General features: G+C 49.2%; 1 protein-coding gene across 1 annotated transcript in view; it reads right to left on the bottom strand.

Annotated features, from left to right (window-relative positions):
• The window catches only part of Tspan14 (tetraspanin 14), a 57,978-nt gene extending 33,017 nt beyond the window's left edge, over positions 1-24,961 (bottom strand). Inside the window, exon 1 of the mRNA XM_075988669.1 lies at positions 24,774-24,961. The gene's annotated coding sequence lies outside the window, so the exon portion shown is untranslated. The remainder of the gene's footprint in view (positions 1-24,773) is intronic.
• Positions 24,962-25,557: the final 596 nt, after the last annotated feature.

The following is a 25,557-nucleotide window of genomic DNA, read 5'->3' as shown; positions in this document are numbered from 1 at the left end:
GCCAGTTCAACGTGGATAACACAGACCCACACAGAAAACCACCCCACGGGGAAATAGTATTCTGAGTGTAGTACGTTCTCCCTATACAGGGTGATGTCTTCACGCCACAAGCCCCACGACCAAACAGGAAGCAACTCTGTCTGCACAAACCAGAAGCTGGGGTCCAAACCCTCACCAAAGAACTGCAAGTCAAGACCTAATTAAAACCCCCGCGTGCAGTGACTTCCCAACACTTGGCACCTCACTAGGAGCAAGTCTGGCCTGCAGGGGCCACACACTCCCTAACTGTCCAGGGCACAAGATATCACACCCATACAGCATGCCCCGCCTGCTACTTACAAACCAAGAACATGCATGAGCATCATCTCACTTCCTTTGAAATGACAACTCAGACCCTGGGGTGGGGTGGCCTCCTGATGGTACTGATTTCCCCATCCCCAACTCACAGAAAGGGAAACCATTTCAACGGCAATAAAAAAAAAACCCTACTTTCCAGCTTTCTGCCATGAGTCTCACGAAGGGAAAAATGGTGGTGGCCTTGGGCTCTCCTTTGGGGTCCTGTTGTCTCCTGCTGGCCAGAAACCCAAAGATGTATTTTACAGCTTACACTGTAGAACAACAGGAACACTTCTTTTTCAGCCTGGTCTAAACTTGTCCTCTACAACAGGGCACAATGGTCTTCAGCAAAGCAAAGAATCAGCAACTCAAAACTTCAGGGGCAGAAAAAGGACCGAGCACTCATGAGCCAGCTGCCTATACTCTTCCCACACTCACGGCTGTGAGGACATTAGAAACTAGACCTGACCCCAAATGACTCCAAAGTATCCAGGGTCCCTGACATCTCACCTCATGGGCAAAACACAGAGTGAAGGCAGACCTTAGCCAAGTCTCTGTAACTGGAGGTTTCTAGTCCCACCTGGTCCCATAGCCACTTTGAAAATAACTACTCTGAGGCTTATTATTAATTACAAACTGTTTGGCCTATTAGCTCAGGTTTATTATTGACTAACTCTTACAACTTAAATTAAACCATTTCTATTATTCTATATTCTGCCCCAAGGCTTGTGGCTTGTTACCTCACATCTTGTTTCTCCAGTGGGTGTTGGCATTTCCCTGACTCCCCCTTCTTTCTCCCTGTCTCTCTACTTGGATTTCCCATCTGGCTCCATTCTGCCTGGCTATTGGCTAAATCAACTTCTTTATTAACCAATGGCAATAAAACATATTCACACATACAGAGGGGCATACCACATCAAGTACTAATCCTGTACAGTTGACACCAATAGTCTTTACCGTAACACGCACGCACACACACACACATACACAGATGGATAAATGGACAGACAGAGACTGGCTAATTTTGGCTTCCTAAAAGGCAATAAATTATTTAGATACTAGCAGACCTAGCAGAAAAGAATTTAAAAGCTACTCTATATGCATCCAAAACAATGATCAGACCTCGACCATGAACTCCAAGAACTCACAGATATAAAATAAAGCATCTACTTGGTAACAGGAAAGGTGGAATTACCTTATAGTGGTGAGCAAGCTGGTTAACAATCTGAGGGGGATTAAATAGGCAAGATCAATCTAAATAGTTAAAGGACACACTACACCTGCAAGCGTGTGCACGCACACACACACACTCTGGAGAGCAGGATGTTCAGATCCATCTCCCCCTTAATCATCTTTTCTTGTGAGGCATCCAGGAGGTGGGATGTAGGAAAGTGTGAGACTGTGGCAAATTTCCACATGATTAAATCCCATTAAAATAATAAAAGAAACATAAGTCACGAAAGCTCTCTGGAGGTGCAGCACTGATAGCAGGTAAAGGTTTGTTACATGACTCAAGCTCACAGTAAACAGTGGCTATGGATGGTGTGCAGAATGAAAAGGGCAGCGTACTTTATAGACACGAACATCCCTATCACTGAAAATAAAATCTACAGACTATCCAGGGGCACTAGCTCCTACTTTCAAATTTAAGAGAATGCCACCACTTCTAGAGGTAAGAATGTCTGCATACTGCAGGCAGCAGATGGATGTTACCCTCAGAAAAGTCAACAAACAGTCATAGAAATTAGATCTGGTCACATCCTAATCCAATAAACTCATGACTAAGAATTGCCTCATGAAATAAGCCAGCAGAAGAAAATGCACTAAGTATGAAACATGAACGTTGTGGTTTGTAATTACGGAACAACTTGTAGGCCTGTGGGGAAAGGCCAAATGGAAAAGCAGAGCACGCGAGGGGGCTGCATGGCGTGGGTCTATGAATGATTTTCCACGTTTCCACCATCACACTTGCCATTACCATCTTGGCATTATAAACACTGATGGAGGCCACTGTGGGGGAGTAGAGTGGGGAGCCCATAGTCATCATTAGCAGGGCTCCCAGATCTGACTATCTTATTAATGCTGCAGCAATCTTCCCCACTGACTTCCCTTAATTTAAAAAATTAGCACCTGTTCAACTATAAAATATTTCCAATTCAGAAGAATGAAAGTGAACTGACAGATCAGTAGACCATAGCTTTTCAACTGGCATGATTTGACCTGGAATGTCTCCTGCAGGCCCCTGGAGGACAGCAGCAGTTGAGCAGGTTGTGGGCCTTTAGGAGGCAGGCCTGGCTGGTAAGAGTAGGTCATTACGGATTGGCATTTGAAGATTACAATCCCACCTAGCTTCCTTGTCTGTATATGCTCCTACTACCAGAAAGTTTCATAATACCTTCCTTGCTGTGATTGACTGCACCTCCCTGAACTATGAGTCAAAATAAACCCAGAAAATTAATTAAGTTGCTTAGGTATTTTGGTCACAGACATGAGAACAAATGTACCAGCTCTTTGATTATGGTCCACTGCGGTGGCATTTCAGGGACTAGAGATGTAGGGGCAGCACGTCCCTAGCATACATGACCCTAGGCTCAATCTCCAGTACTGCTATGATGGATGGATGGATGGATGGATGGATGGATGGATGGATGGATGGATGGATGGATGGAGTGTGCATACTTGCATGTACAATTTCTTGAAATTCTGCTCCTTATCACATGGTATGCATTCCTTATTCCCTGTCGTTTTGAATGTTTAATCTTATTTATATAAAATGTAAGAATCAACTGTCACAAAACATGAGAACCCAACAATCCTGTTGAGAAAAATGGTGGACCCCAGCCTTGCCCCTGGGTTCAGGCCTTTCCCACTTAGATTGCATTACCTTCTAGCTGACTATGTCAGCTAATCTTACGTCAACTTGACATACAAACTAGAGTTATCTGGAATTTTTTTTATTTTGTTTTGTTTAAAATTTTATTTATTTATTTATTATGTATACAATATTTTTTCTGTGTGTATGCCTGAAGGCCAGAAGAGGGCACCAGACCTCATTACAGATGGTTGTGAGCCACCATGTGGTTGCTGGGAATTGAACTCAGGACCTTTGAAAGAACAGGCAATGCTCTTAACCGCTGAGCCACCTCTCCAGCCCCCAAACTAGAGTTATCTGAAAGGAGGAACCTTAATTGAGAAAATGCATCAGTGAGACCCGGCTGTAAAGCGTTTTCTTAATTAGTATTGATGGGGGAGGGCCAAGCCCATTATATGTGGTTTCATCCCTCAGCTGGTGGTCCTGGGTGCTATATGGAGCAGGCTGAGCAAGACATGCAGGAGCAAGCTAGTAAGAGGCACTCCTCCACGGCGTCTGCATCAGCTCCTGCCTCCAGGTTCCTGTCCTGGCTTTCTTCAATGATGAACACTGCTATTGAAGTGAAAGTCAAATACGCCCTCTCCTCCCCAACTTACTTTTTGGTCATGGTGTTTCGTGGTAGCAACAGAGACCCTAAGACACTGACTCTCATCTTTTACATCTGAGTACCTCTTGGAATGACTCTATATGCTTCCATTAGTGCTACCTGGCTCTTACTTTAGAGCATTACTTGTTCAGGCCCCACTCTGGAAGATGATGATTTAACTCTATTCCCTACCAACCCCATCTTTCCCTAAGCCACTCCCTCACGCTTGTTCTATCTCCATCTAATTATAGTGGCACTGTAGAGATGACTACGATCATTTTCAGAGTTGGTATTATGATGAGCATGTGAGCTAGCAGAATGAGCCATACAAACCGGGGCTGTTTTCCTTTTCGGGTAATTTTTTTTTCCCTCTAGAATGATTATTTTTGTTGACTTGGCATCTTATGAATTTATCAACAACCTCAAATTCAAATGAGAGCTGCCGAAATCTGCTCTCAGTAAGTTCTTATGCATCGGATGTTCTATTCCTATCCTCAGAGCAGAGTTTTCCAAGGTACTGGACAGACGAACACACAATTCCCTTTGGGTACTGCCCCCAGGAGGTCCTGCCTATACTTAGTGTTGTGAGAAATCCTGAGATTCTAGATAGGGTACAGGGTTACCTTTTCCTATAAGTAGGAAGTCTAGGCTGGGAGTCAATTTCATACAGAAAGTGAAGTCGCCCCTTCTCCATTGTCTATATTCTAAGCCTAAATCTATTTGATCCCAAATCTTTGTTCTTCAAGTTCTTTCTGTAAACTTATGGGGTTGTCTACACATATACTGAGACTTTGACACTGGCCATTCCACGTGAAAAGGAGCTTCCAGCACGAAGACAATTTCTTTTCCACAAAGTGTCTCCTTCCACGAGGCCACCGCCCTCTGCAGCTCCTTTTAGTGGGCATGGGAACCTGGGCTAACACTCCAAACACCTTGCATTTTCCGCCCTATTACCCACCACCCACCTCTGAGCTCTAGCTCCCGAAGACCACTTTAATGTTACCTCCTACTGCTTCTTAATAGTTCTATGATATTTTTGCTCAGCTCTTGTTTTTTAATTACTTTTTGCATTTTAAATGTGCCTTTAAAGCTATAATCTTGTTCTTATTTCACACTATTGCATTTCTCTTCCTCCAAACAAAACGTCTGAACAGCCTTCCTCAAAAATAGTTCTTTCTAAATAAGCTGTTTCTCTCAAGATTTTTTTATTGCTGTCACTCATGGTAGGTACTTTCCATATGTCCAGTAATATTTAATTAAGAACAAATACAATGTGTCCTTTAGCAGGAAGATTTCTATCTAGGATGATCTGGCTGAGCCATTTGCTAAATCCATGTTGCAAATATTTTTGGGTTTAGAAATGTTGGTTTGTTTGCTTTTTGCTTTTATTTAGTGAGGTTTCCCCAACCAAGCCACCAGTGTTCTAGAAAACAACTCAGCTGGAGAGTTGAAACAGTGCAGTCTCAACATGAACCCCCAAGAATCCCTGAATCTCCTAGGTTCAAGTCTGCCTACTGTAAAATAATTTCCAACATTCTATTATTATGGGAGGGGGAGACAGAGCAGTATCATGGAGGACAGGAGTCTAGGATAAAACATCCACCATGCTCAAGTTTACTGACCTCACCCCACCCTCCTCTTCCCTCTTAAAGCACTATCTGAGGATTCTATACAAGTGCCCTTCTCCTCTTTCTCCTGCCAGAATAACTCGGTGTCATCAATTCTTACACCAGATCACTCAGTCACTTACTCATAATTTATATTTTTCTTCCTATTACCACTCACTGATGCCCAAACTGGCACACTGATTCCTTTATTAAATTCCCCTTAATTTACACGATATTTTACGAGAAAGTAAAGTTAGATGTGTCTGCTCGATTCACATGTTCACCCATTACACTCCGAGGAAGGAGTTTTGGGTGCCGCTTTTTATCTAGTGAGGTAAAAAAAAAAAACAAACCCATCAGGAATCATACTCTACTATGAAGAGCAACAGAAACTCTGTAACTACAATTACTAATCAACTGGTCTTAACACAGAAAGAATGTGAGGGTACAACACACAGTTGTCTCTGGACACTGTAGGGATGGTATGGAAGCCAAAACCCAGGCAGGTCCCTTCAAAAGAATGTAGGGCCAGCCAGATGGCTCAGCAGGTAAAGGCACCTGCCGCCAAGCCTGATGACAGAGTTCTATCTCTGGAATCCCCACGGTGGAAGGAGAGAACTGCCTCAAACAGTCACAGACAGACGGATATAAATAGACAGACATACATACACATATACAAACGTGCACAGGAAGTGTGTGGTTTTAAAGAGGTATTCTTCACCGTGCAGCTTATGTATATCTTCTCAAAATTTAAATCATCTAATGCACTATAAATACTATGTAAATTGTTGCTTGCTGTATTGTTGAAGGAATGATGTTCAGGCAAGATATCTGTGCAGACAGACATACCCTTTTCCTTGAGTATTTTTATTCTGCGGTTGGTTGAATCCATAGATTCAGAACCTGTGGATATGCAGGACGGTCTGTAATTATATAAGCCCTAAAAAGCAAAGCTCTTTCCCGGCTGAAGGCAAAAGCAGAATGCACAGGCACCAAGCATAAACGGTTCTGTTTTACTCTTGCTGGTTTGAGGGAGGCACGTGTGACCAGAGAAGGTAGGAGTTACGCATGTGCACAGCCCCAGCTGACAGTCAACAAGGAGACAGGGATCTCTGTCCCAAAGCAGCAAGGAGAAGATTTTGCTACAGATCGTTAAAGCAAAAATCTGGGGTAAAGTTCACTGTCTCCTCTCATTTCCAGATATGCTGGCAGTTCTTAACCTCTGGGACTCAGAGTTAGCTGTCTAGAGCACGCGGTTTGGTGTTTGGTGGTGCCACACCCAAAGGAGTCAAGTCCTCACTCACCCAACAGACAAGGGAGGCCAGCCTCCTTCAGGCATTCCTAGGGCCTCCATTCTCAGCAGCTGTCAACTCTCTCCTCATTCTTACTTGCCACCTTTGGACCGTGTGCAGTTTAACACCAGGCACTGACACCATGGATCAGATAACAGCACCAGGAACTCAACTTTGCCAGAAATGCAGATCTCAGTCCCCCTCAACTCAATCAGTACTTTAGTAAGACTAAAGATGAGAGGCCCTGATAGCAACAGCTCTCTCTGCTGCACGTGACAAATCACGACAGAAGAGAGCAAGAGAGACAGGCAGGCAGGAAGACGTGGCCAAGAGAAAAGGAAGCCAGAGGACAGTAAACAAAGGGAAACAGTGTTGGGAAGGCGTGGCTACAAGTGTTCTTGCTCTACCTTGCAGAACCTGACTAACCATAGAGCAGCAGCTGCCTCGCCAGTTTAGGGCAAGCTGTGCTGTGTGTTCACCACCCTCCTGTAAGGAAGCCCCAAACTTCAGAGTCTCACTCTATTCCTGTCCTGTCCTTCAAGCCTGATTCCTAAGCCTCAGGCAAAAAAGTAGGCCAAGGTCCACCTCACTTCGGTCCCCAAGTCAGTACACACCCAGGCTCTGGGACAGCTGTTCCTGTTCCTCTCCTTTCCTCCAGGGGACTGCAGTTTAGCTCTTCCTCCCCCACGCTAAGACCTGAAGGTCTCTCGCAGCCGTCGGTATCCACTCCTCTCCCACTCGCCGTGTTTGTTCTGAACCCCCAACCTATCTCAGTGCCTTCCCTACCCACTCCCAGACTGCAACTGCCCACCCCCTTCACACACAGTTAGTGATCCCTGACATCTCTCCTCCCTCTCATTCTCCAAAGCAGGCCATTAACCAAGAACCTTCCTTTTCACAAGGCTTCCAAGGCTCCTACGCACTGATGCCAGGCCCTTCCCAAAGGAGGCCCTGTTTCATAGTGCTAGGACCCTTCTGAGCCTCCAAGTAGCCCTGGGCCCTGGATGTTCCCACTAAGAGGCTTTAGAGCTAACAGGGTAGTAGGAACATTCATTCACAAACTCACAGGGAGGCCCCGGAGAGCAGGCTAGGGAGAGGTAAATGCGAGTGGGTACAGAAGGGGCAAGAGCTCTAGGAGAAGAGAAGCATGTGATAACATGCCCAAAGAGCTGCTCACTGCCCACAGGAATCTCACAAAGCAACCATTTTAGGCCTTAGCCCAAGGCACTGCCACCCTATAAGCAAAAGAAGGGGCTTAGCTCTCTGACTCACGAGTCAGACCCGAGAGTCAGACATGTCTATGGCCTCTGGTGACCCAGTCCCTAGCTATCTAACACCCCACACCCGCGGCCTACAGCCACTAACTAGGATCAAAAAGCGGGATACCCTGGGAAGACACTATAAAGCTTTAAAGGAAGCCGCTTCCTTTATTATAAGAACTACCCTAAAGGATGGTTGTGCAGGAGGAAATAAAGGTCCCAAGTCTGTGGGACCTCGCCACCATAGCCTGGGAATCTAGCCAGCCAGTTCTGAACCCTGCCAGGCTTTCCAGTGGGCATAGTGTTCTATGTGCCTGGCTTCCTGTTAAACCACTGAAGATAACAAATTAAACACAGAGTTTCTACCAACAACTCACAACCCCAAACCGGCTGAGTGTCAGGAACATCAACAGGCCTCCTGGCTAACTCAGAGAGTCAGCTTTTGTCTGCTTTGGTGCCAGCGGTTGCTGCATAGGGAGAGGTGCTAAAGGAGGGTGTGTATGCGTCAGGGAAGGGGCACTATGGGGTGTGAAATGGAGGTCACCTAATTGAGTGATTTTTAGATTTTTTTTTAATGATTTTTTTTAAAGCTACAGGAGCCTTTGTTCAAAAAAGCTCTGACCCAGAAACCCTGCATGGTGGCAAGCAGAGTGGGTCACTTTTCTCGGCAGTTAGCTGGCTCCATGGGGTGCCCACTGGAAGGAAAATGTTGAGCTTGGTCCAGCTGAATCCACACACACACACACACATGCAGATTAGTCCAGATGTTTCCAGAGGTTCCTTCAATAAAGACTAGGATAGATCTGGAAAGCCACTTATTAAAAAAAAAAAAAAGATAAACAAAAGAGAAAAGAGCTCCTTACAGGAAAATGCCAAAGGAAAAATGGAGGGCATTGTGAAGTTAGATTATCGCCATTCAGGAACCGTGACTGGAATAACCCATCCTGTCAGGATTCCTACATTTCCAAATGTAGGACTCCAAGCACCTCCCCAAGGGCACTGACTAATTACATAGGGCAGCCTAGTAACTTAGATGTGGAGAAACCAGCTGACAGCACACTGCTGCTCACAGCACCAGCAATGAGTCAAACTGAGTCAAACGCACCTGGCACCTCGCGTGGGTCCCCAGCAGAGGCGCCCGGGCCACACTGCTTCTGAAGGAAGTGTTCCTGAGGAAGGTGCATGACCTGACTCTAATTGTGCAGAAACATCAACCGAACACAAGTTACAAGTGGTTCCGAAAAATAAGGGGCCTCAAGTCAAAACACAGTCTGTATCTTTTTCTCTTAAAAAAGGAGGAAGAGGGAGGTGGTGAGGGGGGAGGGGAAGCAGCAGCAGACAAAACATTAAGGCAACGAGTCTGCAGGCCAAGCAGAGGTTTTCAGAATGATTCATGCCACAGCTCATACAACTGCAATCAAAGCTTTGGTGCAGCATCTGCAGGCCCAGGTGCGGCAGGCCCAGACGCCCACAACAGCCATGGCCTACCTCCCTGGGTTACAGGTTCACTTCCCAGCCGGTCAATAGTGGCCACCCCTTTCATCCCAGCACTTGAGAGGCAGAGGCTGGTGGACCTCTGGGAGTCTGAGGCCAGCCTGGTTTACAGAGCAAGTTCCAGGCCAGCCAGAGCTATATACAGAGCAATCCTGTAGTTCATTTCCCATAGCATTTTCCCCTCTGCCATCAAAGGCCATCCACCCACATGACGCAGGGTTGACACTGTCACAGTGTTGTATACCTCATAATCTAAAAATGTTAAGTCCTGACAGAATATCTACTCTGGCCAGTTACACACAATGTGGAGAATCTGGGCCAACTCACAGCACTTGGGGGCAGGCAATAACAACTTAGAAGGCTAGTTGTATCCCCAGAACTCTGGAAACATAGACTAGGCCCTGTGCCAATTCAGATATTCTCCAGTGGGCCATACCACCAATGGTTTCCAGACCAGCAGGGCTGAAGACAGCCTGCTTGGTATCTCCTTGTTGCACAGGCTAGCTCAGCAAGTGACCCCTTTGTTGTGGGAGAGGACACTTCATGGCTTGCTTCTGCCTCATCAGGGCACAGTGCAAATAACTCCAATGCAGAGCTGGGCATGACACGGGGACTCAGATTCCAGATCCTGAAGACAGCAAGCCAGCACAGGAAGGCAGAACGCAGACCAGAAAGTGTTCCCCAGAGCAGCTGGTTTAGGTGTCAGGTGGGTGAGGACACAAGTTCTACAGGCACACAGGCATGAGAGCAACAGTACTGACTCATACATACATGCGGACATGCAGCAACTAAGCTAGTAGCAAACCATCGAACCAGACGCACCCTCCAATGCATTTTATCAGCAGAGCTCCCTGTGAACCCCCAGCTATAGGCTGGGCACTGTGGACAGTACCAAGACAGAGCCACACGACCACCTTGGAAAGACCAACACTAGGGTGAGAGCCACTCCTGAACTCTACAGTTACTCCCGATGAAGAAAGAGCCAACTCTGGCAAAGAGGACTTTGCTCCAATAACGAGGTCTCTGCCGGTCAGTCCAGAGCTCTGTAGAGCTGCCAGAACTCGACCTGCATGCCTAATGGGGATATGAAATGTTCTCTTTTGTCTGGGCTGCTCCCACCCCCAACCCCACCCTGCTTCTCTAACACAAGGAAACTACATGAGAGAATTCTGAATGACATATATTTACTCCTTGTCTCCATTTTCTTCTTGCCTAAAAGGCTGAACGATTATGGTTCTGAGATGCTTAAACCTTGGTGCATCCAAAACTGCATGGGATGTACAGTATACTATGTTTTGAGACATAACCCCACTATCCCCTCTCCAATACGAACTCCTCCAACCTTTCCCTGCTTTCTGAGAGGGTTGAGTTGAGTCACTCTGGGCCTTCCTCAAGCAAAGCAAAGCTACTTAGGGAAGCAACGAACAAGACTACTGACAAAACAAGTAACAAAGCCTTACAGAAGCTCGGAGAAGTGAATCTTGCTGGGGAAAACTAAATAAAGATAAGTACTCTAGACTATCAAATGAAAAGAGGAATAAAGAAGAGCTCCTTGAAAAACTGGGACTCACGGGTGGGAAACTGTGAGCAGGGTTAGCAGAAGGGGTGGGAGGCGGCAGGCAGCAGCGGGGCAGGGGGGATAAATATGAAATCTTTCCCCAAAGTCCGAGACCGGAACCAGAAGCTAGCAAGTGGTGCAGAGCCACCTCAAACATGCTCTTGGAAAACAACTTCAGCCAAGGCAGCAGGTCAGTGCCCTGCTCAGCCACCCTCCTGCAGCAGATGTGGACAAACACAGACACCCACAGTCACACATTTATGCAGAGAGTAAAATGACCTTGAAACACTCAGTATTAAACAGGAGGTCTCCATCAAATCCCTCTCCTCACGGCTCAAGAAACCCCAAAGAAGAAGAGACAGAAAGAGTGTAAGAGCCAGAAGGGATGGAGGACACCAAGGAAAGAAAGTCCTCTAAATCATGTGACTAGTCCACACGTGACCCCTCAGAGACTGAGGCAGTGTTCCCAGGGCCTGCGCAGGTCTGCATCGATGGGTTCCTGGAGGTAAAGCAAGATGTGCCCATGTGCCTAGCTCCCTAATCCAGAAGCGATCTCCGATGTATAACCACTTGCAAATGAAAATTTATTTCTTCCAAAGGGAGTCTCCCTGGAGAAACCCTACTCTTAAAGGTAGGCTGCATGCCCGGCAGTAGATGGCCAACAGAAAACAAACTCAATGGCATCCTTGGAGGTTCCTTGTCTCACAATGTCGTATTAGGGCTTTTCCTTTAAAAAAAAAATTATTATTATTCTTTTATTTGTCTTTTTACCCTACAAGTCCTTTGCATGTATTTTATGGCTTCCAGTTTAGTGTTTCTATGGGATTCCTGAGTGTGCAAATGGAGTGGGTCTCAGTTTCTTGTGTCTTCTCTTTGACTCTGTATCAGTTTTGTCCAATTCTGATGTGTTAGTTTTTGTTTATTACTATCCCTTTAAAAAAATAAACAGAAAATATCGATTTCTAGTCACTCACCTGAGCTATTTACTTGAACACCAATATATACCAAAGGATCTTCATCCAGAATGTTTTGTGTTTCCCCCAAAATGCAAACCACACCTACAGCCTGATTCTGACTCTGTCCTCCAGCTGGTAAAAGCTGAGGAAGACAGATGGGGTGGGGTAAATGATACCAGATGGTCCACGGAGGCTCCAATTACCCACTCAGCTCCCTGCCCCACAGATGACCTCACCAGCAGACTAAAGGGGCTCACTGGATCTCAGCTGCACCCCCAGACAACCAGCACACCTGCAACACACTGCACACCTGAGAAGGGGAGGACATAAAACCGGAGTTTCTGGCTGATTAAAAGTACACAACTTTACAGGAGACCAGAGGGTAGACAGCAAAACCACAAAACACTGGCGAGGTGTGAAAATAACAGGGCAGGCGTCAGGGTCAGCGCCTCTCAGACTTGAAAGTGCACACAGCGCCTGGGAATCTCTGAAAAGACAGCTCTGATTGGCCGATCTGAGGTCAACCTTCTCCTACAAGGCTCTGCATCTCAAAGGCTCCCAGATGATGCTGATGCTGCTCAAAAGGGAGGCTGAGCAGCCAGAGAAGGCAGGTCAAACAGAGGTGCCTGGAGGGCAAGTCACCATCAGGTGACAGCGTCCTCACTGCCTCACTGCCTATGAACTTGCAGGGATCTGCCCCACGCTTCCATTGTGGAATTAATTGGTATTTTAGTGTAGCCCACCTGATGATCATGGGATTTTTCTTTGTTTTTGTGGACTGAGAGAAGATAGACAGACTCCTGAGCAGTGGTAAGCCCTCTTCCACTGAGCCGCACCCCAGCCCTCTCACAGCTGCGAGAGCTACTCTAAGCAAATGAGGGAAGCCTGCCTCCTGTGAGGCCTTTAGACTTCTTCCAGGGTGGGGGAGCCGTTATTTGGGGAGATACACGAGAAGGTCCAGTGACAATCTGTACCTGTCCTGTGCTCAAGGAAGGAGACAGCAGGACAGCAGATGGGACAGGGAGCAGCCAGGGTTGATTGGGCACAAGGATCAAGCAGTAAGGCTGGGTGGTCAAAGGCAGATAAAGGGCCACAATCCCACCCTGAAAAGATGCCAAGGAAAGAATATTTTGCCTCTTCTTAATAAAATAGACACAAAATTTAAACACACACACACAGAGTAAGAAGCTAAGAAGTTGTGGGGGGAGGGGAGGTTATATGAGATGTATCCCTACATTTTCGGATTTAACTTTCCTGGTATGACCTCACTTTGGGGAGAGGTAAAACAAAGAAAGCTTTATTTCTTCTCCCCGGATCCAACAAGGGAAGGACTAGACCAGTAGAGAGGAGGAACCACGTCCATGTCCACTCAGGACCTCTCCAGGGAGTCACTGGCCCTGTGCTCTCAAGAGTCCCCACGACCAGGCAGGGTGGCAGTGCAGCTCCAATGGGGAATCACAGACACTCTTTAGGGCCACCAGCCTGGAACAGAGGGGAAGAAATGGCCTGGAGAGAAAAACCCTTTATTCAACATACCTATCTAAAGCCATTTTCTTCTACGAGATCCTAAAAGAACAAGGGGCCTTCAAGATAGTGACCCACTCTTTAGGAGTTAAGACTCACAAAACTAAAAAGGTCACAGCTAGAACCTTGCCCAGGTTTGTCTGAGCAACCCCTCCCTCCATTATCCAGTCAAAGGCCTACATTCAAGGAAGAGAAATGCCAGTGGCCAGCAAGTGTACCTCCAGGACTCAAGCCCCTGCCTCCAATTCCTGTGCTTTAATCCTAAGCAACTTGGGGAGAAAAGGGTTTGTTCCATCTCACACTTCCATGCATTTGTCCACCACACAGGAAAGCTGGGGCAGGAACTGAAGCAGAGGCTTACTCTTTCTTACCAGCTTACCTTCACGGTTTGCTCAGGTTGCTTTCCAACACAGCCTAGAACCACCAGCCCAGGGACAGCACCACCCACAGGGGGCTGGACCCTTCCATGTCAATAACTAATTGAGAAAATGCCCCACAGACAGACTGACTTGCCTACAGACCACTTTGACAGAGGCATTTTTCTCAGCTGCAGCTCCTTCTACCACATGCCCTAACGTGTTAAGTTGATAAAACACTAGTCAGGACAACGGAGCAACCTGCACTGTGACCCTGTCCTCCAGAGATCACTTGGATACCTCCAAAATGGGGTCCATATTTTACACGTGTAACGGTGAACTCCAGCCCATTCTGATCTGAGTATGCTACATTTGCTGACATGAAGACAGTCTAACATGCAGGGTTTTTTGCGCGCGGAGAGGTGGGTGGCCCCTAATTTGAAAGACAGGCTCAATCTGAAGATAGTGACTTCTGAAAGAATCAGTTTTGTTTTTTTCTCGACAAAAAAAAAAACTACCCTACATTTCAAAGGGTAACAGCTCTGACAGCTCCTGGTGTGGCTTAGACAGGAGACAGAAATGGCTGGGGCAGATCCACCTCCAGGGAGAAATCCCTAACCCTGCAGTGAGAGTCATCCTCCAAAGAGAATGCTCCTTGTGACCAATAAAACTGGGAATGGGGGAAAAGGGAGACATTGAGAGTGACAGAGCAGGGACTGCTTCTCTTCAGTCGGAGAAAAATCATCACCACCATAAAACCAAAATAAACAATTCCTCCATTTCTCTGGCACCCAGGCACTGATAAGTAGGAGCTGTTCTGACAGGCCTTCAAAGGCAAGCTTACCATACTGTCAGGAGGTGCTTCTGCTTAGGACCAAGTGACCAGTTCCCACCCTTTCTCATGAGCATTCATGTGCACACACACACAGCAATGGCCGAAACCTAGTGAGCACCCCTGCCTTGGCTCTAAGATTCCCTATATGACCTGGTAAGAGGAAGACAGAACAAAGGGAATGCTTGGCCTCCCTGGGAGATAAAGGTACATCTAGGGAGCCACCAAGCCTTTGGCCCAGTAGGCAGACTTGCACCATGAAAGTTTCCACTGGTTCTGTGCCGGCCTTCAAGAGCTCAGAGATGGCTAAACAAAGGAGAAGAGCTGTGCTCGGCAGTGGCAGCGGGGGTGGTTGCTGGCTGGGTTGTCGGAAAGCAGGCTTTTCTGTAGCTGGGAGCTCAAGGAGGGATGAGGGACGCGATACAGGGTGAGCACAAAGGCAGATGGGGGCGCCTACAAGACTAACAGCAGCTGAGGCACGTGTCTGGCCCCCACCCAAGGGTGCAGCTGGGCATCGAGAGCTCTGTGGACATGCTTCCCAAGGTGGTGGGCAGGCGGCTGACGAGTCAGCCTGGGCATCCTGCTCCTTCCCAGCTGTTTTGATTACAACCCAAGGAGCACCAAGCAGATCACATGACATGAAAGAAGAAAGGGATCTTCACACAGGTGCCCACAAAAGTCACAGGGAGAGAGAAGGCAGGGCTGGAATCTGAGAACTGTAGGCCCAGTGACTCAGGGCTGTCAGCAGACCTCCACTAAGCACAATGGCCTCCAGCCGTCATTAACAATAGCAGCCCTGGCCCCTCCCTCTCCACCCCCCCCCACATACTCCCCTCCCACACACAAATCCATGATGGAAGGCATCAGGAAACCAGGGCAGAGACCATGAATGGCTCCACTGTCATCACTAGGCCCGCCTCCTTAGCCTCACAGGTCAGGCCTAGCTGTCACCAGGCCACAATAGAAACCTCTGTGCTACAAAGGGCCAAAGCTTCCAACAACAGAGCCTCCAGCATTGATAGTTCTGGGCTCCTCATGGGGACTGTATGTGACTGCAGTAGTTAGGAGTCCTCTGTATGGGAGATTGGTAGGGGTACAGTTCACAAAACCACTAGGTCGGGGCATAGAATGGAGTCCCCCTAAGATCTCCCTGCTTCTTGTCTTGCACTGACCTTGTATGGGGCAGCCACAGCTACACGGGGAGACAGCTATGGTTGGCTATTTCAGGGGGACACAGGCTACAGGAAACAAGGAAACTGTCAGAAAACATTAGGAAGCCTGTGCCCTCTCCTACAATCCTCTCTCACATCCCAACCCCTCCTCTCTCTACTCAGGAAGGACCTACTCAAAACAGAAAACCCATCTACCTGGACGTCTTCATAGGGAGTTTTACACCAAGCCAGTTAGACCCAGCTGCAAAGCAGGCAGGATACCAGGGCTCCCACAGCAGCGGAGGGAGGCCTGATCCTAGCATCAGCCCTTCTAGCTTGTCTGAGACCGACCAGTTCCAGCTTGCTTTCACACTACCCAGAGCGTAGGCAGCTCCAACTAAGTGCACACTGTGAGAAGTGACCTCCCTGCACAGCTCATCTCACCAGCCTCCTCCTCAGACACCATGGCACACTTGTGCATGCACAGGCCTAGTGGTCACAGCACAGCCAAGAGTTCTACATGTGCTCATGGAAAGAGCATGGTCTGAGCTGAGCCGCAAGAAGGAAGGAAAGCAGCACACGCAGCCTCCTGCCAACTCAGCCCCCGACGGCAAAAATAGAAGATCCCCCTCAGCTTCACGCCTCAGAAACTTCCCTTCCTCTTGGAATCAAAGCAGCCATGTTTCTAACAATCCCCTCAATGCTTCAACTCCACAGCAGGCACCTCAGACCCACCTGTATGTTCAAGGCACCTGACAATCGGGCTTGTGAAAGCAAACACTGAAAGCAACCTCAATGTCCATCAAGGGTGCTGGAAGAGTGAGTCAGTCAAGGCTCACTCTGCAGCAAGATAACCTGCTGCTGCTAACAAGAATGGAGTACAGTCTTTTCATGTATGTGTGCTAAAACGGGACAATCCCAGGATAAACCTCAGGGAGCCTCAGTATGGACAGAGCAATGTAAGCTGCATGCCACTGTGGGAATAAGCAAGAGAGATAGAGAGGGGTGTGTGCATGGGGGTTGTCACAATTGACTTGGCTCTGAACATCTGATGGTGGAGGCTTTGGGCTTGGGGGGTGATGCAGCTGAATTAGTCAGAAGTATGCATTTCTGTTATTTCTTCTGGGTTGTTTTATGATTTAAAAAAAAAGGTGAAACTCAATTCAATGTGTTTACCTAAGGTTTTGGCTAGAGGTACCATAACCAGGTGTACTTGCATATACCTATAATCCTAGTACTCAGAGTACTGAGGCAGGAGAACAATTTAAGAGTCAGCCTAGGCTATGTAGGAAGATTTTGTCTAAGAAAAAGAAAGAAACAAAGAGAGAGAGGAGCGGGGAGAGGGGGAGGGAAAATATTTCATGAATAGCTCTCTTTAGGCAGCATCTGGCATCTCCCTAAGACAAGATGCTGTGGGGGAGGGGAGGGAGAAGACACTAAGTCGGCCAGGGAGGGAGTACAGGCCTGGGAGCCCACTCCACTCCCTGCTTACTTCATTCACCCTAAGCCCACAAGCAGAAAGTTTTCCTATCGAAAAAAAGCAGATTTTGGCAGGAAGGAAACTAAGCTACCACACACCAACGGCCACCTATAGGATCCCAAGATCAAAGATGTTTGTCTGTCTAACAGCGTCTGTCTGTCTGTCCCAGGGAGGCTGAAACCAAAGCATCCTGCAGATGCTTCTCCAGGGGCCTCCCCAGCAGCCAGCAAGGCTCCAAGTCTTAGCGTTATGAGCCCATCCCCATTTTAGCAGCTAAAGAAAGCTATTTCAACAGATTTCTAGGCCTGGCCCCACTCCAAGGACAAGCTAAAAAACAGTTTCTCCAAAATCTCAGCTTAAAACCCCAACCCTTAGCCATGAAGCCGCATGTACCTTTCAAGAAACGGAACCATAGAATAGGGTTGGGAGATGCATTCCTGTGCCTATTCTTGCTAAAGGGTTACACATATGGTCTAAAAGCCCCCCTTTAATGGGTGTGTCAATAAGTACTCTGCACTAAAAAGCACTGATGTACTTCCTTCACGTGATTTTGCCCCTAAGGAATAATACAAAACCCATCCCAGCCTTTCTTGCTGCCTAGGGGATGACACAATGGCCATTAGAGCAAGTGGGGGCCACGGTATAGGGAGAGACCTGAACAACAGGGAGTGGTCCATGAGCACAACCCTGGCTGCACACAACTTCAACCCCAGGAACAATACAGCTGGCTGTTTCACAATGGCTTCAAGCTCACAACTGCCCAGGGCTCAGAGAACAGAGGCCAGGGAGGGGACAAGTATGCTTTCCTGACTGTGAAGTGTTCAACAAATGACTCCCCCCCAAACAAGCACAAACGGGATCTCAAAGCTACTAGGACCACCCTAGCAACAAACCTAAAAGCTGGAAGCACCTCCTGCTCCCTTGACAGGACCCAGTGCAAGGTCAAGGCATGTTCTACCAGTAACCCCACCTTTTATTATTTCTTCAAGGTTCCCCCGCCTCAGGGAGGCTCTGAGTCTCCAGGGCATATCCTGTTTCACCATACTGGTCTTCTCAGGGGAAAACTTCAGAACTCAGAGGGGGTTCTGTGCAGAACCTGCCATCACTGTGGTACCTAGGTCCATCCTTTTCCTATGCTTGTGGCCATTCAGGGACACAAACACTCTCCACTACCACAGACTCTTTTCTTGGCAACACCCCCCCCCCAACTTATCCTGTTTACACCACGGCTTGTATTCCACAGGAAGCAACTAGGACAGCAAGAGACAATGCCCGTGGAGAGGCAGGGTGACTGCAGAGAACAGGCATGATCTCCAGTCTGCCTCTGCAGGAACAGCTACTGGTCATGGGGGCCTTCCCTTTGGAGAAGTGAGTAAGCCCTACCTGCAGACAGCAGGTTTTCCTCAGAGCAGAAGGGAGCCTTGCTCCTAGAAGACTGAGATGAGAAGAGCTTCAGGCAGACAGATTAGTAGGTCACCTGCACCAGGGACACAGGGATGGATGACCAATGAAAGAGGGGACAGATAGAAAACCAGAGAAGTCTCCCTCTTGGAGAAGGGAAGAACATGCAAATCAGAAAGACAACTGGGTAGACCTAGGGAATGGAAGGGGGAACCTATGGCTCCTCTTTTGTGCAGACCCAGGGAATGGGAGGGCCCACCTATGGTCCCTCCACTGTGTGGACCCAGGGAATGGAAGGGACCACCCCCATGGCTCCTCCAGGACCTAGAGCAGAGAAAAGAAGAAAGTCCTAGGCTGGTAGGGGCTACAGAGTGGTCCCACTGGTTTGTGTAGGACTGGGGAAGCACAAGACAGAAGCCCCTCTGCAGCTGTAGAGGATTTCAGAAAAGAGAATGCCCGTGATTGGATAGCCAATAGTCCCAGAAGCCCAAAGTTTGGAGATGGGGGCTGCAGAGACACGAGGTCCTGTTGCCTAGGGGTACGCACTGCAACAAAAAGACTAAGGTTTCAATGGTGACCACCTTCCGTTCTGGAGCCTTACTGACAGTGTCAGAGGGAATGGTACTGGTTGGGAAACCCCTACAGGAGAAAATGTCACTCCTGAGAAACAAATGTGGGTGATCATGAGCCTAGCCAGTGTAAAAACTCACAAAATGGAACAAAGGATACTGAAAGGATTCAGGCCTTCACCAAACTTTAGCCAAGTGCTCTAAACCCTCTGTTCAATCAGCTCTGTCCAATCTCAGATTTGTGGAGGCCCGTTCTCACATGAATCCTGCTAAGTCAATTTATCCCCCAATTTATTACCAAATTCCTCATCCTTCTTTATCCCCCACATAATATTTGGCCACTTGGCTTGCCTTGAGGAAGAACCCTATGAGGTCTATTCAGCTGAAAGTGTCTCCTACCCTCAAAAATTCTCTAGGATCCTGGCATACTGCTCCCTGGCTGTAAGTTCTGACTTTCCTAGGGTTCTGGAATTGAGCCCAGTCTCTCTCCCCTACTTAAAAACCTTGTTACAGCCATCTTGAATAGTTCACCTTACCAAGTTAACATCATTTTCTTCTTTAAACATGGAGTTCCTCAGGGTTCCAGGACTCAAGGCCCCTCCCCCTCACTTAGAGTATCACTAACACTTGGGTATGGAGTTGGTCACCTCCTACAAGCCTCAGAAGACTGGTTTCACAAGGACCAGGAGTACAGGCTGGTCAAGAAACAGAGAAGCCATGGAGAGGGGCATTTAGGGCCAGTGTGGGAAGCAAAGAAGCAAAGCTGGACACCATCAACACTGAGACTATACAGTGCCAGTGCTGGGAGTCCCACCAGAGCATGAACTGTGCAGCGGATCTGGGGCACTAAAGCTGAGGTAGGTATTTTCCTTATCCTCTGAAACTTTGAAGGAAACCCTGCTGAGGACTCCCTGATCATGCTAAACCCGTTCCCCCACCACACCAACAAAAACTAACAAAAGACATTTATCTCAGGGGACACTCATTCCCTTCTAGTTGCTGTAAGGACCCTGGTTGGATGTCAGAGCTATGACATCCTCAAAGTCCCTGTTTTTGAGTGTTTGTTGGGCTCTGTAACATACAAGATCACAGACCCAATGGCTGGGGCACACAGCAAGAAAAAACCCAGAGAGAAGGTTTACCAGCCTTTGACCTGGCTCTTCCCCACCACCTCAGCTCTGCAAGATGACTGAGAACTCAAGAGTCTAGAGGACACCATTAGCTTACCTCCTACCAGTATGCCAACAGCCACTTTAGACATCTATTCTGGTCCTTAGACACAGTATACAGACCAAGAGAGCCCAAGGAGTCTGACTGATAGATGTGGGCTCTGGCTGCTTAAAGAGGGAGGCAGAACAGATCCTAAGAGGTGAACAAGTCAATTGCAGTCTGCCCAAGCCCACTTACACTGATTACCAGACCTACTACTTCCAAAGAGAAAACCCACAGCCCCGCCCAGCCCCACCCAACCCTCAAGGGTGGAGGAAGCAGAGTTCCCAGAATCAGCTGTTGGTAAGCACTTGCTGGGAACTGCCCCGAAAGATAGCAGCTGTCCCCAAACAGCGTCAGGGTCAGGCCCAACCCAGAAGCCTGAGACTGTGGTTCCTCAAACCTGAAGTGTGTACTGGATTCTCAGCAGCCAAGACAGGCAGGGCAGGTCTGATTTAGCTCCCTTCAAAGAGGAGAAAAGATGTAACTCCAGTCTAAGTTGCACAGCTAGCAATGAGACATCAGCCAAAGGCTGGCCTCCTGACTGCCCGTCTGCAAGCTGGACTGCTGGGCATCTTCATGCTGAGCGGACAGGTGCATCAACTGTCGCACACAGGCCAGGTCCTGTCCTGAACCAAGGCAAGTACTTGCTCTGTCTGAATCAAAGCAGAGGGATGGAAGAGAGTGGCCAGGAGACCACAAAACCTGAAGTAATTTATAAGCTGGAAGCGGCACCGCTACACTGCAGGAAAAGGCAAATCGAAACGCTGCCCGTTCCCCAGGCCAAAGACTCTGAAAACAACCAAGGACAGCCTATTCTGGTCACGAGTGACCAGCCAGGAGCTGCAACAGGCCTTTATGTCTCCTGCCATTGCACAGAGGGGAAACAGGGGCCCTGAAAAAGCAGTACCCATGCCTAAGAACCAATGGCAAACCAACCTTCACAAAGAATAACCCCAGGTCTCCCCACCTCTACTCATGGCCCCTGGCTGATGTGCAGACAGAACACAAAGCAAAACCCAGTGTGGCTAGAGAAAAGCATCCAACAGGTTTCTATCCTGTCCTTCCCTCCAGTCACCCTAGCAAATAGGCGCTCTGCTCCACACGCACTGTCCCGAAGCTCGGCCCCAGTCACATGAGCAATTCTTAGAGCGTGGAAATGAAGGGCACCTCTACCTGCTCGGCTTCTAGGACAAGTAACTTCACATCCAGGCAAGGACGGGAAGTGCAACGTGCTCAACAGTCACTGGCCACAAGAGAAGGGCGGCCAAGCCTGCTTTCCTGCCCACAGGCCACAGGCAGGATTATCTCTCTGCAGACACAAACAGCCAGCAGCAGGAAACAGGGATTGTCACCTCCATTAGCAGCCTCTAGGCTGGGACTTCCTGCTTTAGCATAAGCATGGGAATTAGGTAATGAGGAAAAGGGCACTGCAGGCGCCCCAGTAACTTCTGAAGGGTCAGAGGAAACAAGTACGCAAGGTCTTTAAAGACCACCTCTCCATCCCTAGGCCCTAGGGTTCAGTCATGTTTATTAATTGTCTACCTTTCAAATGGGGCAAGCCCATCTTTAAAACGCATTTCTTTGATTAGTTTACAAAAGCATTCTTGATGGCACAGAGACAGAGAACGAAACTAGGACCCAGAGCTTGAGGAGAAACAAGTGACAGCCAAGTATAGGCTTCCTGCCATTCATTGTTTCTGACTTCAACCCCCAACCCCACCCCGACCCTGAAGGTGACTACAGACGTGTTACTTGGTGTAGCCAATGAAATGCCACTTCATTATGCCACATCTGCCACAAATGGGCAGAAACGATACGAGTCAAGATTCATCGGGCTACGTCTCAGTGACTGGGGATATGAACTAGGAACTGGTCTACTATAACGGCATCATAAAGCAAATAAGTGATGTGATGTAAATGTGGAGATGAAAAAAAAAAAGACTTTGGTATTAACCAATCAAACCCTGATCTCTACAGAAGGTGTTGACTCTCCAGCCATGCTTGCAATGCTCTGGCCTTGTAGGGCAGACATTACAGTTGGGGCAAACCGTCAGGGATTTAGGGGTGGTATGTCCTAACTAATCTTGGTAGACAGTTGAGACGCATGGAAGCTGGGCCTTAAGGAACCTGTACTGAAGGACTCACTAGTTCCTTCCACCTTGGGCCAGGCTTTCGCACTATGTTTAAGCAACTCCAGGAGGAAGGCATCTCTTAATGAGAGGCTCCAACTCTCAGGCAGAGACCACAAGGAAATCACTTTGACCTTTCTGGGCCATAGTTTGCTCATTTGTAAAATCAGGTAGTTAATGTCTACCACATTGAGTTGTTTCAGGGATTAAACAATTAAAGGAAGGCTGAGACAGTGGCTTAATATAAGTCTCCATAACTACTAAGCCTTAACAAACTCACTATTATGCCATGTAAAAGCTGTACATTTGATCATAAGTTCACTAGATTTTAAACAAGCAACGAGTTCTCAGGACTGGCATACTGGCCTTTTTAGGTGTTGTAAAAAATAATTCTGTTTAACTTCTCTGCTAAAGTTAAACAAGGTCAAATCCCTAGGCACATGGTGGCCCAGGGTAAGGCCCCGGAAGTGGTTAAAGAACCCAGGGCTTCCCTGCACCCTGGCCTCTTTGTAATTTCGCCTCATTTCTATAACCTGCAGGGCAGGCTCCTCCCCACCCACACAAGGCATGAGTTTCATCCTCCATCAGAAACATAGCAAGGGAGAAGCCCTCACCTGTTCTCAGAGAACACACAGTTGCCAGTTGCACTAAAGAAGAGGGTGGGAGGGGGGTGTCTTCCCAGGGCAGACAACCCTTCCCCTTTGGTGCCTTTTTTTCTTGGAAATAACCAAAACCTTTGGAGGATCAGTGGCTCAGATGGTTTGACTGAATGGAGCAACTAGGCCTAGGTCAAGCTCATATCAATAAACACCACTGACCACCTACTTGTCAGGAGGCATGAGCCCAGGAGTGTCCCACTACAGCACAGGGCACCGCAGTCTCTGAAACACATTAGGTGGTTCAAAGAGGGTCCAAAAATGTGGAGAGGTTGCAGAATGTACAAATGTAGAAAGTAGGGCAGAAGAATTATGAATTCAAGACAACCCTGCCTTACACAAGACCCTGACTCCAAAAAGAAAAACATTGTCAGAATAGGCTACAAGGCTTCGGGACAGCAGAAGTCTGCACTTCTTTCTAAGGGTTCCAGAGCCCAGGAGTTTTGAAAGGAAGGGTGTCTCCTTGCAACCTCTGAGCTGTTAGAACGTGGGGCCCCAGATTTCCCCATAAAGAAGGAAGCACTCAGCAGGCACCAACTTCTACTTAGAAGTCAAGAGTCTGTGTAGAAACTGTCCAGTATTTGGCAGGCAACTGACCCACAATCACCAATCCTAGGGACAACCTCCTAGAGAGCTGGGAACACACCTGCTACAGACTCCAACCCAGCGTCCTGCACACGCTGCCCAACACATCTCGACGTCCCCAAACACCACCTTCCTTATACAGCCATTAAGTGTTCACTATGGCTCGGCAACCAGCTCCAGGCAAGCACTGGCTTAAGACACTGAGTTTTGGGAATACTGACCGCCTCTCACCGGAGAACGAGTTTCACTCCTCCAGACAGCAGTTTCTGAGGTTCAGGACCGAAGTCCCCATGCGCACACTTTCCCCACCCTCTGCACTGCACGCCTCACAGGGAAGGAATGGGGGCTGCAACCTGGGCTGAGCAAAGGTAAAGCTAGAACCAAAACTTGTCCAAAGCTCGGGTTAGGTCAGGGATCGGGCTCTACTTCCAAACACAGCCTCTAGCGACCAGCACCGAAATGCCGGCGTCGCCACCTCCTCAAACTCCGGCAGGACAGCGTGGGACCCAGAGGCTGGAAGCAAACTCAGGGTGGGTGGGGGCTGGGCGACCGTCCCCTCACCCGGGACCGGAGCTGAAGAAGGCGCCCTCCGCTGGGCTCACAGGTGAGGAGCGGCAGAGTCCAGGCGGCAGCAGGGTGCAGCCACACCTTCCGGGGCGCCCGCCGAGCCTCTCACTCCACACAGCGCCCGAGTTGGGCTCAGCGGGGTCCCGGCGGCGGCCTCCAGAGCTCGCGGGCGGTCTCAGCAGACAAAGCCCGCGCCGCCCGCGGAGCCGCCCCCCGCCAGGCAACGGAGTCCCGGGGCCGAGCGGGGACGCAGGGAGCAGCCGCCGCCGTCCCGAGGGGACGCTCACGAGGACCAGCCCGAGACAATGAGGACAGGCCCGACGCTGCAGCGGGGCCGCGCGGTCTACTTACCCGGGCGCGGCAGCGGCAGCGGTGGCGGCGGCGGCGGCGGCAGCACGGCCCGGTCGGCCGAGGAAGTTAGACCAAGTTCGGCGGCGCAGAGCGGGAGGGCGCGACTCGGGCCGTCCGAGCGGCGGGGGCGGGGCGCGGAGGGGCGGGGCCGCGGCGGAGAAAGAGGCACCGCTTCCCTGCGCCGCTCTGCCGCCCCACGCGTCTGGCCCACCCGGGCCCCGCCCCCGACGCTTGCTCCGCCCACACAAGGCAACACCCCATCGCTCGCTTCTCCCCCGCAGCAGGGCGGGGCTCCCGCCGCTCGACCCGCCCCCTCGGCCGTCAATCCGCACTCCCACCGCCGGCTACCCCTCCCACCTTGATCTCCACGCCCCGCCCGTGCCCCGCCCCCACTGCTCACCCCGCCTCCACTGCTCACCCCGCCCTGAAAGCTGCCTGCCTTGGGGAGTGGAGCGGATCGCTGGCCCGCCCCTTTGTCCGGCTCTGGGCGGTGCCCCAAACGGGATTTACCCGGATCCTCCCTCTCGGTGGCTCCGCGAAGCTGGCGGAGCTTGGATTCCGGCCAGTCACTTGTGGTGGCCAGTTGAGCGCTTGGCCGAGTTAAGCTATGCAAATGCCCCTCCGGCCTTAGTCCCTGACCCGGCGGGAGAAAAGCGAGTTGTGAGATTCCTTGTCTCAAGGGATGGCTCGGGGTAACTTGAAGGTGGAAAAAGATGGGGGGAAAATGGCTGGTTTTAAGATGGAAGACGTTCCTGCCTAGCCTTGGGAGCCAGAGGTGGGGGTA

This window comes from Microtus pennsylvanicus, chromosome 10 (genome assembly GCF_037038515.1).
Source record: "Microtus pennsylvanicus isolate mMicPen1 chromosome 10, mMicPen1.hap1, whole genome shotgun sequence".
Taxonomy (NCBI): Eukaryota; Metazoa; Chordata; class Mammalia; order Rodentia; family Cricetidae; genus Microtus; species Microtus pennsylvanicus.
This window is presented reverse-complemented; position numbering and strand designations above follow the sequence as displayed.